The sequence below is a fragment of the Lissotriton vulgaris genome, chromosome 6 (genome assembly GCF_964263255.1).
Source record: "Lissotriton vulgaris chromosome 6, aLisVul1.2, whole genome shotgun sequence".
NCBI lineage: Eukaryota > Metazoa > Chordata > Amphibia > Caudata > Salamandridae > Lissotriton > Lissotriton vulgaris.
In genome coordinates, this window is record NC_141694.1 from 985,465,843 (window position 1) to 985,479,976 (window position 14,134).

The 14,134-nt window shown below is 44.3% G+C and overlaps 1 pseudogene; it reads right to left on the bottom strand.

Annotated features, from left to right (window-relative positions):
• Positions 1-5,188: 5,188 nt before the first annotated feature.
• LOC147708300 (uncharacterized) lies at positions 5,189-6,262 on the bottom strand (annotated as a pseudogene).
• Between the last annotated feature and the right edge of the window lie 7,872 nt (positions 6,263-14,134).

The following is a 14,134-nucleotide window of genomic DNA, read 5'->3' on the forward strand; positions in this document are numbered from 1 at the left end:
GAATGACAAAGATCTAAGTACGTTTGGAATGAACACCAGATATGCTGCAGGAGAATATGAAGGACCAATTTATGCACACCCAGGGTTTTATTTTTTGTCCAACTATACTTATTTTATTGTTCATAATGGTGACAACGATGTCGCCCTTAAGATGCTGTTGCCCTTAAGTGTTCCCTGCAAATACGCTAAGCTCAACGTCCATTGGGTTAAGAGGACTCTGACCAAAGAATTCTGTGAGGGAGTGACTGACCTAGAGGTAAATAACTATAGTAATGGGATTACTTTTGGAGACATACTTTCCTCTTTTTTCACTTTGGGTGCTACTTCTATGGCCCGGGTTGAGAAAGCTAAGGAATATTTTGGATGCAAGTTGCAAATATTGTCTAACACTACTGTGGCTTCTTTACGGGACATCACTACTCAGTTGGAGAGTATGCAAATATATTCTGAACAGACTAGTTACGAAAGTAGATTTTATTCTAGCCAAGAGTGGTGGTGTATGCTTGGTAGTGAGAGACCAGTGTGTAGTTAGGATCGAAATATTGAGAAAACAACACTAAACACATATTAGACATCCTTGAGAATGTCAGGGGAATGGATAGTGGAAATTGGAGTTGGGCTCTTTTTGGTGGCTGGGGATGGATGCCTGAAAAAGTGATTTGTTTGATTGTAATATTGGTGTTTTGTTGTGCTCTTATTCAGTGCCTCCCCTTCTGTTGGTTTTATTGCACCACCCTTCTCACTCCTCTTTCTGCAATTAGAGTGCAGAAAGAGATTGATGACCTAGTGCAGATAGATGAGGGCATTTTCGAGACTTCTTCTCTCTTTACAGTGTCCCTTACGATACTGAGAATATGGAATCTTCATGAGGAGTTATACTCATTGTTTTTGTTTCTCTACTTTAATTATTCCTTGTTGTTGCTGTCAGAAAATGTTGTAGCCCATGCTAAAAGGAGGGTCTGTTAAAATAGAAATGTGTCTACTTGTGCATTATCCTATGTAAGTTAGAATTCGTGACACCATTTTCGGTTTAGATGCCATTTTAAATCATGATCAAAACTAATCCTTTGCTATTTCAGAGAAAAAGCTTCTGCTAGGTTTCATTTTGCCAATGTCGGATTTTGCTTCACTAATGAGTAAACTTTTTTTATTAGTGCATACCTTTCTCACTAGATAGAGGCCTTCTCCCACTTGTCTGCTGACGGGTCCGAACCTTGGACTTTATAACTTTGTATGAGATATGAGCACTGAGATTGTTTTTCTCTTGTATTCCATTGCTTTGCAGCACCTGCCTGGAAAATCCATTATGAGAGTGTCTTAGCCGTTACGAAATGTACATAATGTATCATTATGCTTGTCGATTTCAGTCCCTCTGCAGCACTCCTAGAGACTGGGCAGACTGGGCTTCACTCTAAGTGTACCTGAATAAACAGATATTGGTTTGTATTCTCTATTGTCTGACCGACTCTCATTTGGTATGAAAGGCTGAGAGGTAGTCATTAGTGACCCGAATCGGGCCACTACCTTCAAGGGCCCGTTAAATTGCATCTAGAGTTGCATCTTGAGGGATGTTGGTGTAGAGGGTTTCTACGTCTAAGGTGACTAGTAGATCAATAGACACATCCTCCTCAAGGTTCTCTAATAAGTTTAGTATGTCCTTGGTGTCTTTCAGAAATAAAGGGGTCTTGGATACTAGTGGTCGCAGAAAGTGATCACAGAACTGTGAGAGAGGTTCTATCAAGGACCCTATGCCCGATACTATGGGGCTACCTAATGGAGGCAAGGTACCTTTAAGAATTTTGGTCACAGTGTAAAAATATGGGATCTTGGGGTGTTCTTTGATCAAGACTCCTTCTTGCTAATCCAACCCTGAGTCTTGGCAGAGAAAACCAAAGATTCAATCTGGGTTTTTAGCCTCTTGGTGGGGTCAGCTGAGATGAATGTGAAGTATGAGGTATTAGCTAGTTGACGTAGGCATTCTGTCACATAGCCATCAGTGTTCATGATGTCAATTGCTCCTCCCTTATCTGCTGGTTTTATGGTGATGGAGATGTCACGTTCTAGCATTCCACTGGGGCAGGATTGCCTTCTGACCCGGTAATTTAACTGACACGCTACCTTTAGTCATCAAACTTCTCTGAGACTTCACTCAGCTCGGGACATCACAGAGAGTAAGTTGGTTGCTAATTTTGTATCCAACGGATGTAATTACATTTGCCTTCAGCCACGCAGATGCTTCATAGCACGTTCTTCTTTCAACCCATAAGAGTCAATCGCAACATCTTTAAGCAATCTGTGACTCCAGAGCATTTGGCTTTTTCCTCTCTGCACTCCTGGTAAGACTCTTATTTACTGTGATCCTTCCTCTCAGCCACCTCCTCCCCCTGGGGTATTCTCCACGTTAATTGGGCCCTAGGGCAGTCCATTTAAGGCATCACCTAGTGCTTTTCACAGCCCAGTGGGGGAACTTCTGATTCTACGGAGGACACTGTTAGAGTAGGAGGCTTACCTGTGGGGGCGCCTGTGTGTTGTCAGGCCCTGAACCACCTAGCCTCCATGAGATAACATCTGATCACAATGCACACTGAGTCTGGCAATTCCCCTAACTGGCACAATATCTTATCCAGGTCACCAAATACCAAGGACTGTTAGAACAGCTTGATTTAGTGGTGAGCTGCCATTATTGTACCATGTTTGGTTTTTAATGGCTTTCGATCCTTCGCACATCGTACCTCTCTTGGGGGTGATCATGTGTTACTAGACCAGTGATCTACCTATCACCTATGAGAAATGATTGATTATAAGGTGCACTGATGTCTGGGTAAACTCTCATCATTACCTGGATGCCTTTGACCCATGTGCTTTGTATGCAGCTTGATTGAAAGGATTGTGAGTTGTTCGACCAATTAAAATCCTTTACTATGGATAGGAAACAATGTTGGTATTTTAATGTCTTCTATCGCTTGTTTGATTTTTACCATCTCTTCCCTCCCCTCCTATTTTTTGTCCCACTCTCTGTTTAGGTCCCAACTCAGAAGAACCTTGTTGCAGTTGGTGTATTTGCTGAGGGTATGGTTATCTATTTTTACACACAAATATGAACTGCTCCTCTATTAGTAGCCAGTAAGGGAGGGATTTTTAGGTCCTGAATAAATGTTGTAGGACACAAAAAGGCATGAAACATGTTGACCAAAATCCATACTTAAACGCTTGATGAGACTACTAGACTCTCTTTGTGCAAGTACTGTACGTTTTTAATCATGACATGGAAGCTGCTAATTAAAGTTGGTTCAGCTGGTCCCCATAGTTATTTTAAAATTTGCATATTCTTCACACTCTACTCACCTCTGTATATGCACCTCACATTCCAGACACACTTGCTTCCTCATCGGTCGAGATCAAAGGCAAAGATCTCCGGCAAAGAGCCCCCTGCTGCTTGTAAATAGGGAGCAACATGGCACATTTTTTACACCGCTGGTGCATCACAAAAAGTGATGAACCAGCGGTGCTGAAGTGTTGCAAGGGTTCATAAATAAGCCACTATGGGCCAGATATAGGTATCCAAATACCGGTCGGTAATGGACGAAAATACCGAATTTCGGCCGTTACCGACCGGTATTTGGATATTGAGATGTAGGGGTCAAAAAAACTTCCGAATCGGTAAAGTTACCAAATCGGTAAATTTACCGAATCAGTAAATTTACCAATTCGGCAACTTTACCGAGTCGGTAAATTTACTGAATCGGTAAATAAGAAATGGAAAAAATTGCTTTTGAGATGTAGGTAACCTCTAAAATACTGAATTTGCATGAAATTCGGTATTTAAGAGTCGGTACTTACCATGGATTGAAAGCAGGTGGTAACTAGGTACAGGCTATAAAAAAGGGCCCAAAGTTGACCAGAATGGCGGCATTCTATGTGATAGCGAGGCGGCTACGGCTACAGGCAGAAGGAGAGAGGGTCTGGAGAAGGGAGGAGAAGGTCTACAGGCAGAGGATCACCCAATTCCAACTAACTGAGGCAGAGATCCTACAAAGGTACAGACTACACCCCCAAACCATCCTGGACTTGATCAGGGACCTGCAACCACTTCTGGAGCACCCAACCCCAAGGGCGCACGCTATCCCACCCCATGTGCAGGTACTGTGTAGCCTACACCTGCTTGCCTCTGGGAGTTACCAGAGTGTGATTGCTGCGGTAGGTGGGGTGTCCCAGAACTGCCTGTCCCGTTTCTTTAGGAAGTTCCTAGAGGCCAGGATGCAGAGAATGGATCAATATATCAGCTTCCCTGAAATGCACGCAGAACTGCTCAGGACCAAGACAGACTTCTATCAAATAGCACATTTCCCCAACATCATCGGCTGTATTGATGGCACCCACATCCCAATTTACCCACCTGCTGCCACAGAGTACATTTACAGGAACAGGAAGTCGACCCACACAATAAATGTCCAGGTAATCTGTGATGCAAACTACATTATCACGGACATAGTGGCCAAGTTCCCAGGAAGTACCCACAACTCCTACATCTTCCAGAATAGTGGGATCTATACATGCCTGACAGCGGGGGAATTTGGCGAAGGATACCTGCTAGGTAAACACTGTGTGACCCTCCATTGATACATATTGCAGATGTATGTGTAAGTGTGCATGTGAGTAATGTCTTTTTCATTTTCAAATAGGGGATAGTGCATATGCCCTCCGCTCCTTTATCCTGACACCCTACCTCAACCCTTCAACCCGCAGCCAGAGGCGATAGAACAGGGCACACAAATCAACCAGGAACATTGTGGAGCACACCTTTGGGCTGTTGAAAAGCAGGTTCCACTGCCTCCACAAAAGTGGAGGGGCACGCCAGTATACACCAATAACCTGCTGCAAGATGATTGCAACTTGTGCAATGTTGCACAACCTGGCGACTAAGAAGGGCACTGAGGTCGAATTGAGGGACTATGAGGACCATGATGATGACCATGCACTGCCTGAACCCAACACAGCAAGAGTTGCTACACCAACAGATGGCAGACACAGACGGGCAGAGATCACACACAACTACTTTTAAGTAAGTAAAGAGACAAAGACAGGTGGAGTATGCACCCAACGTAGTTTAATATTTGGCACTACACAGGTATTCAAAAGCACAAATGTGCAACACAAATGTCATCCATGTAATAGTGGTAGTCCTGGGTCACTTCCCCATTAACTGAAAAAGTAATTTCCGCCCACGCTTACCAGTGCCAGATGTAAGTGGCTGGCTTTCTTCACTGTGCGTTTGGGCTGTTGGCTCAACATGGCGCCTGCTGCTCCTCCGTGTCTCCACAACAAGGGGGCTTGTCATGCTGCTCCTACTGGTGCTTTCCTCACTTTCTGGGACATCCAGGGCAGCAGTTTGTGCTGTCTATGCATTCATCATCAGCTCTACAGAACTGGTCAAACTAGCAATGCCCCTAGACACCTCATTGCTGTTGTGTGTGAGTCCCTCTTGCATGTTAATGCATCGTCTGCATAGCAGGGAAGTGGCTGTGGCCAGGCGGTTCATTGCTTTACTTTGCTGCAGCGGACGCTGCCTCTCCTTGCGCCTTGCTAACATGTCCTGGTCCAGTTTGCTGCACAGAAGCTGCACTGATTGTGTCATGTCCCGCATCCCTGCAGCCCTCTCCTTGTTAACATCGACCAGTTCTCCAATGCCCTTCCCTATATCTTCCACATTCGTGTTCAGTTTCCTCATCTGGTGTTGCACAGACAGGATGGCCTTCCCCTGCATCCTTTGGATTTTCACCATGCTACCCTCAAGCCCATGGAAGACACTGGGACCCTCCACATGAGCTGCTACAATGCTTTCTCTGTGCCTGCGGCATCTGCTACCTGTACGGACAACATCTGCACTGGACTGCTGTGTTGCAGGGCTACCTTCTCCAGGCAAGGTTGGTGTGGCATCCCCCTTCATGTCACCCGCTGATGACTCCATTTGGACAAGTGGGGCAACTACATGCCTCCTGCTCTTTTGTGATGCAGGAGTTGTCAGAGGCAGTGATGCAGGCAGTTCATGTGAGGACAGTAGCAGAGGGGAACCTGAACGTTCTGGGGACGCCTGCACATGTGGAGACATTTCTGGGTCTTGGGATGGTAGCTGTGTAGTTGGTGCACCTGTGTCCTCTGTGACATTCTCTGCACTTAGCCCTGGCTCCTGGCTGTCATCCCTCTCTGGTGTTGTGTCTTCCTTCTCCCTGGTACGCCTGCGAGATGTCTCGCCTGTGGACATATAAGCGCACATTAGCTTGGTACAACTGCCTCACAGCCACTACAATTGAATAATTTTCACTTGTACAATGTACATGTTGCCTGCGCTTCACTATGTCTGAAATGATTTGCCTAACTTGTTGCTTGCAGTGCTGTATGACATGGTCCTTCATTTACTGACTACATGTCCCATAATGCATTGCTCCTGTACAGTGCTACCTCTACTGGACTATGGTTAACTTTGCCACATAGGGTAAAGGGAAGGCTGAGGGGGTGGGGGTGATTGCTGTGCATGCGTCTTACCTTTTCTGGTGGCAGCTCTGGCTGAACTGTCTGCATCTCCCAGTCCACAGACGCTCTCTGGTTCAATGGTGGACCCCACCAGCTCCTACAGGTCAGTCAGGGGGTGTGCACGGTTCTTCACTCCTCCAGTTTAGTTTGCCTGTTTGTGGTGCTCAGAATTCTTTTCTTTGTCAGGCTCCTGAGGTCATACCACCTCTTTTTCAGGTCGTCTATGTCCCTTGCAGTCACTCCTACAGGATTCACCTTTGCTTGAATGTCCAGCCAAATCTTCCTTTTGGCAGATTCAGCCACAGTCAGGGACAGCTTGCCAAACAATTTCTGGTGTTCCTTCACCACCTCCTCCACAAGGACCTGCAGCTCCATGTTGCTAATTTTATTTTCCTCTTCCTCTCTGGCTGTTCCTTTTCACTGCTGCTTGCCATTTTTACAGTTTAAAGATGCAAAACATTTTCTGTGGCTCAGGGACTCAGTTCAGCTCCAACTGCCTCTCCAGAAGCTTCTAATTACTTGAAGCTGCCTGTGTAGCCACTTCCTGGTAGGGAGGGGGAGGGTGATAGCACCTGATTGGCTGCCTGATTTAGTTTCACTTTTTTTTGGTTTCCGATTCGGTATTTACCGAATCGGTATTTACCGAATCAGTATTTCCCATTCATTCCTATGGGCCAAGGCCCAAAGGAATGAATGGGAAATACCGATTAGGTAAATACAGATTCGTTAATTACCGAATGACAGATTCCGTTTTTTTCCGAATCGGTAAAAATACCGAATTTTTACCTACATTTCATTTACCGATTCTAAAATACCGAATCAGTAAAATTCGGTATTTTAGAATTGGTAAAAATGATTTACCTACATCTGGCCCTAGGACTTTACCTCCCCTCTCTTCTGTTAGGACCAGCATAACTCGTGATTTTACAGTTAATTTCTTAGGGCTCGTGTGATGGACCTTCTATGTCCTTGGCCCCTCCTTGCTGATTTGTTACTGGGAAAACCGTATGGCCATTGTGACTATACCCAGACTTAGGTTGGGAGAGATGATGTTTCTTGCAAACACAGGTTCCTTGGTTTCTAGGCACTGGATAGGCTGTCAGCGTAAGGCCTGCTTAACCACTACACCTGGTGGCAGGAAGGTGCTGCTGAGCAGAGCCTGCCCACTCGCCCAAATGGGGATGACTCTGCACAGTGTTCAGGCCATGGGAATACTTGAAGGTATATTATCTCTAGACAGTATCAGAGAAGGCTAATGCCACAATCGAAGGAGTGGTAGAATTGGGAACAGCAGCAAAAATATTTGCTATGTCTGCGCTTTCAGCTGAGGGATCTTATCATGCAGTCTCACTTCCGGCATCTAGATGCAGTTAACAGTCTCAGAGTAGGCCTTTACCAGAGGCTCCACTCTTCATGCTTTCAGCCTCGTCCCAGGGCTGGTAGCCAGGTCAGTATAGGGAGCCTCAAGCAGCATGTGGACGATATATGTGGCAGTACAACAAAAATTGAAAGGGTCCAGTTAAAACTGCAGCTGAGGCATCTGAATCCCTTCCATACAATACATCTCATGCATCCAGAGTCCTCGCCCACAGGCTTTCCTCCCTGGCGTTGTACCTGCCCTATCTTGTGGGGGAGTATGCTTCGTCAGACCGGGCTTATCTTTCCCCTGTGGACCTGTGGCATCCCCACCACTGTTTTCAGGTGTCAGGCAGCAGGGCAGGAGCTGTGATCTACATGTACAGTCAGAGACTGACCAGCAAAGGGTCCCACTGGGAGCTAGATTTATTAAAACTGTCAAGAGGAGTAAGAATGCATATAGAGCAGGCTGAAACTCCATAGGCCCATTGAGTATGGCTCAAAATAAAAAAAACATTGTAAAGGAAGACACACATCTCAAAACGAAGTCGATTTTGTTTACATGAAAGATTAATAGAAAGGGGAATTGGAAACTGTGGCAGAAGGCTCAATGTACCTAGCAGCACACTGACATTTGTACCTCACATCCAGTCTCTTACTTTTTCTTTACTGATTCTGCCTACTTACTTCTACTTCTCTCCTCCATGCTTTACTTTTCACCTCCCCTTTTGCCCAGCGTATTACCCCTGCTTGCTGGTTTCACCCCTCTTACATCCACCTCACCCTATAGGCTCATCTCTTAATGTCTAATTTGTTCCCAAGCCTCCTAAATTCTGTCATTCTGCCACTCTTCCATCCATCTTTCCCCTCCATTATCTTTTTTCACCTCTCCTCATTCCACCCAGCCTTTCACCCAGGAGCAGCCTGTGTAGGTAAGAACGGTGCAGTGGGGTGGGTTGAGGGTATTCAACAGATGATGATGAAGGAAATTTAAATATTTATTAATTTTCCCTATTCATCATCTGTCGAATCCACCCCCTACCCCGCTCCACCAATCTTACCTGCACGGGCTGCTCCTGCTTTCACCTTCTCTTGCTGGTTGCACCCCTCTTAAGTCCACAGTTCCATTCCATACCCTACTCTTCACCTCCCTTGTCTCCCTCACACTGCCCCTTTTGCTCCACCACTACCCTTCATGCAGTCCTCTTATTCTCATCTCTTCCCGAGCCTTTAACTGAATCTTGTGGATTCTGGCCCTCTTACCTCCATCTCTACTCTGTCCCCGCTTCATCGCATTCTCTTTCAGATTCTGGACGTTTTATATTCACCTCTCCCCTCCACTTCCTACCCTTCACCACATCTTTTCCTCTCCCTCTTACTTTTCTCACTGATCCTGCCCTCCTACATTGACCTGTCACTATTCCTTTTCTTCTCTGCTTAATGTCTTCTGATAGTTCTGCATCTTTTATAGCTATAGCCCCCATCTCCCATCCATGTCCTGCCCTTCACCTTTTATCTCTCCTTGCAGCCTCCTGACTTTTGTTGCTGGTCTGTCCCCTTTACATCCAACTCTCCAGTTTGAACCTCCCATCGCTTACCTTGTCTCACTATTTCTGCCTCTCTTACATCTACCTCTCCCTTCCATGCTCTACAGTTCTCCTCAACTATCCTAATGTCTCTTACCTTTCTCACTGATTCTGCCCCTATCACATCTAACTATCACCTCCCTGCTCTACACTTCACCTCTCATCTTTCACATGCATCTAACCTTTTCTCACTGGTTCTACCTCTTTAACATCTACCACTCTCCTGCATCTCTCCCCCAGTCTCTTACCTCATCTTCAAGGTCCTGGCCACTTGTATCCTCGCCTCACCACTCCCTCTCCTTGTTACTTCTCCGGATGGTTTACCTCTCCTATACAAGCACTGCCTTTTCCCTTTCATCTTTTCCTCCAGCCTCAACTTTTTTTCACTGGTTCTGCCTCATTTGTGCCGACCTCTCGACTCCATCCTCTACTTTTCATGTTTCATCTCTCTCACACCTCTACCCTCCTTTTGCTAGTTCTGCCCCTCTAACATCAACCTCTTCCAGGTGCTGGTATTCACCACAGTTCTCCCCCAGCCTCTTACCATGTTTCACCTCTTGAGCAGGGATGTAACACAGGCCCTTGTAGCTCTCGCGGTGCTGGCAGGCCCATAGCACTTCAGGGGGAGCCCCGGCCCAACAGGGGGGCCCCATCCAGCCAAGGGAAAATGAATACCTGGGAGATTAGGGAGACTCAGGCACCCCTCATGACATTCTGCTCAGGCATCAGTTTGTGTTACACCACTGCTCCCGTGTTCCTTTATATCAGGCTCTTCCTTTCCCTTCTCCCCAAGCCTCTTACATTTCTTTGTGGATTCTACGCCTCTTATATTTCTTTCTTTTGAATGCTATTTTTTTCTAACTAATTTCTCTCCCACACTCTTCCCTCACCAGTTGTGACCTAAATACACATCTATGATTTTCGCATCGCCCTTTCTTCCAGCATCTTGCTCATTCTTAATGTTCTGGTTCTTACGTTAATCTTTCCTCTCCCTGCTATACTCTTCATCTATCCTCCCCCCCACCTTTTACCTTCTTTTGTCTAACTTACCGCTTTAAATTCGCCCCTCCCTCAATACTTCTACTAAAAGCAAAAGGGTAAACAAGAACTCTTCACGTATTCCGGGAACATGGGAAAAAGGATATTCAGTGCATGATGCTGCAAATTAGTGCAATTTTTTCGGATGTGCACCACTATGACTTATATGTATTGGGTGTGTCCTTGAGGGTTTGTTGTGCTTCTTTCGGAGTGGTAATGGTAGATGTGGGACCAATTCCCCTTCTCGTCCCACCCCCTTCAACTCCATCTCTACTTGCTCTGTTATTGCCCCAGTCGTTCATTATTCTTTTGTTTCATGTAAATTACAAAAATGTAGAAGACACCACTCGCTTATGCCCAGCTACAGTTAATGCTTAACTGTTTAACTTTTGGATGCACATGCTTATATGAAAGAAACAATAAAAGAGAATTGTGATAAAATAATCATTTTAAATCACCTCTCCCTCCATTCTCTGCTCTTGTCCCTTCCCTTCATACCAGGTGACCAGTACCTATTATAATGGGAGGTCATTCTTTCTTTTGTTGCGGATACCCTGCTTTCCACTCATGCAGGGTAGGGCTCAATTCCCAGCAAGGGCACCTTCATATATATATATTTTATTTTATTGGTCAGGTAGAAAAAGTCCACCACAAAACAATTGCCATGATTCAAAATTCATAAGCTTTAGTATTGATATAGCTCCTACATTCGTTCAGTGGGTATAAAAACAGCAAAAATGATCAAAAAGACCACAAGCTAAAACCATTTCATGAAGGGGGAGATCTCCCTTACACACTGACATTTGGACATAAAAACAGTAAGCTTATATAACACGAGCACAGTCATATGCCTTAAGTCATAATACTGGAATTGACCTAAAACATCGCACCAAATGTCCCTGAATTTTTAACGGACCCAATTCTTTGTGCGTAAAGATTTCCTCATTACTTAACCTGCTTAATTTTGCCTACCATTGAATCGGAGGTAGGGATCTTGGAGGGGTTCCCTTTTGCAAAATTAAGGATTTGGCTAACAAGGTGGCAACATAGAGAAACTGTTGTTGACTTGAAGTAATTTGCCTGTGTGAAGCAGACCTCCCAAATAGCGCCCAGAGGGGGCCTAGCGTTATGCAAACCTATAACTTATGGCTAATCAACAAGAATATTTTTGTCCAAAAGCGAACAAGGGCTGCACAGGTAAAACATACATGGAACCAGCTGCCTTTGTCATGTCCACATCTGAAGCATGAAGTTTAGTAATTGAGATACATTTTCTGGATGCGGTAAGGAGTGTAATATAACATTTGTTTGGGATAGAAAGCCATTCTTTTTTATTGGATTCCCAGATAGCTTTATGAACCATTTGATTGTACTAGACCCAAGAGTGCTGATCTAACTTAAATCCTGTGGAGGTTGTGATATTGGCCAATGCAGCAGAGACAACTGCTTTGCATAATTTCTGAGGGAGAAGGCGTTAAAAGTTGCCTCCAGTAAGGCTGCTCACAAAGTAGGCTTTGCTAATACCTTCCGCAAGTGGATAGGTTGTCTGCTGGTTGTTCCACATGTAATGATTGATTCGCAGATAGGAGAATGCTGGTTCAAGAGGGATTGCGCAATTACTGGCGAACAGTTGTTCCCAGGATTTCACTTTCCTGGTCAGCATAAAATTGCTAAACCTAACAAAGCCTGCCTTTTCCCAACCACTAATGACTCTGATCTCTAATTGTATTCCTAAAAGAGTATATTCTCCTATATTCATGTGGGGAGGAAACTGGGGAAACTGAAGTTCCTCTTTGACTTTCGAATATCTAAAATTGAAAAAGTGGGGGAGGTTATATCGGGTACACTTAGGCAGTTTGCGGATTTTACGAAAAATCTGAAGCCAAATGTTGGCCTCTCACAGCATTTTCTGTAGATAAAACAATTCAACTGATTACTCACGGCCATTGCTTGAATGAGCCAGTCAAGAAGGGCTGTTTGATAATATGATTGAATGTGTGGAAGCACCAGCCCGTCGTCTTCTGTATTCAACGGTGTAGTCATCAAGGTGGTACAAACCTTTTTTCCCTACCACAGGAAATGGCATAATGCTTGGTCTGTCTGATCATGAGTTTAGAGAAAATGAAAATTCTGGGAGAATGGTAATCTGGATTAGAGCTAAACATCCTATATTAGTCAAGGGCATGGATTGCCATTGAAGTAGTAAACCTCACACTTTATTGAGGGTGGCAGTGTAATTTAGTTTGAATAGATATGTAAAGTTATGTGAAGCATAAATTCCCAGATATCTAATTGGGCAAGTAGCAGAATAGTGCGACCTCATTTCGATGGGTAGAATTGAGGAGGTGCTGTTAAACAAGAGAACTTTGGATTTGGCATGGTTTATTTTGTAGCTCCTGATATGTGTAAATGTCGGGATTTTGGCAAATTCATTGATATTTTGCTCCTCCGCTGCTAGATAGAAGATCATATCATCCGCAAAGAGCTTGATCTTAGACACTCCTTGGATGGGGCCATAATCTGTGGATTTTGCCTTAATGTGGCTCTATGAAGAGGGCAAAGAGAACCCGAGACATAGGGCACCCTTGCCTTGTACCTCTTCTGATTGAAACATGCCCTACAGTTTGCAAGATAACTAAATTTTTTGCCTCGGCCTTTTTTATGTAGCTTCAACAGGAATTGAAATACTAAGCATTATAGTGAACAACACCTCCCACTGCAGTAGACTGAATGCCTTTTCGGCATCAAGCATAATGATGGCTGCTTTTAAGTTATTGTTTGAATAATAGTCAATTGCCTGCAACAAGAAATTTGTGTTTGATGAAATCAATCTTGCAGGTAAAAGTCCACTTTGATCTCAGTGAACCACAGTTTCAGCTCAAGGGGCAAGCCTAGACTCTATGATTTTTTAAAAAATCCTGCAATTAATGTTCCCACAATTTTTTCCCTCTGTGTGTGGTAGTGCAAGATCTCTGGGAGCTGCAGCCAAGGCTGTGTGTGGCAAGTATGTGAGTGCAGCCCACGAGTATATAAATCCGTGGCAATTACCACTCAAACATGTTGTTTGCAATGAGATAGATAACAAGTGCATTTCACATATAGAGCTCTAATTAAGAGGGCCATGTGACAGTTTTGCACTGTGGAGATAGATCATCATGACATTAATTGTTTATTGTAGTTGCTCCTATACCCCAGGCTTAGAAAAGGACAAGACTCAGAAGGGAGCACCTTTATAAGATTTTACTGAATATTCTTGATTGGAGCACTGATCATTTGGTGGGGGATTGCTGGAAGACTATACAAGAGAATATATATTTAGCAAGTTGACAATTACATAACACAGTTGCATTTTGATGTACAACATAATGATTAATGTCTTTGCTAAGAGGAAGTGTGTGAAATGTGCCCATCTCAGTCAAAGATAGACTGTGGGAAAGGATGGCTTAGACAAGGCAAGTGCCATCACTAGATGTGTATGAAACAACAACTGGGTGCCAGTACTGCAAACTGATTACCTCACAATTACCTGCTGAAAATTAGTCGACTTATTTCTAAAACCTTGTATGGTCTATGTCCAGTCTTCCGTAAATGACACAACAGATTGTATCAACAAATTGTCTACT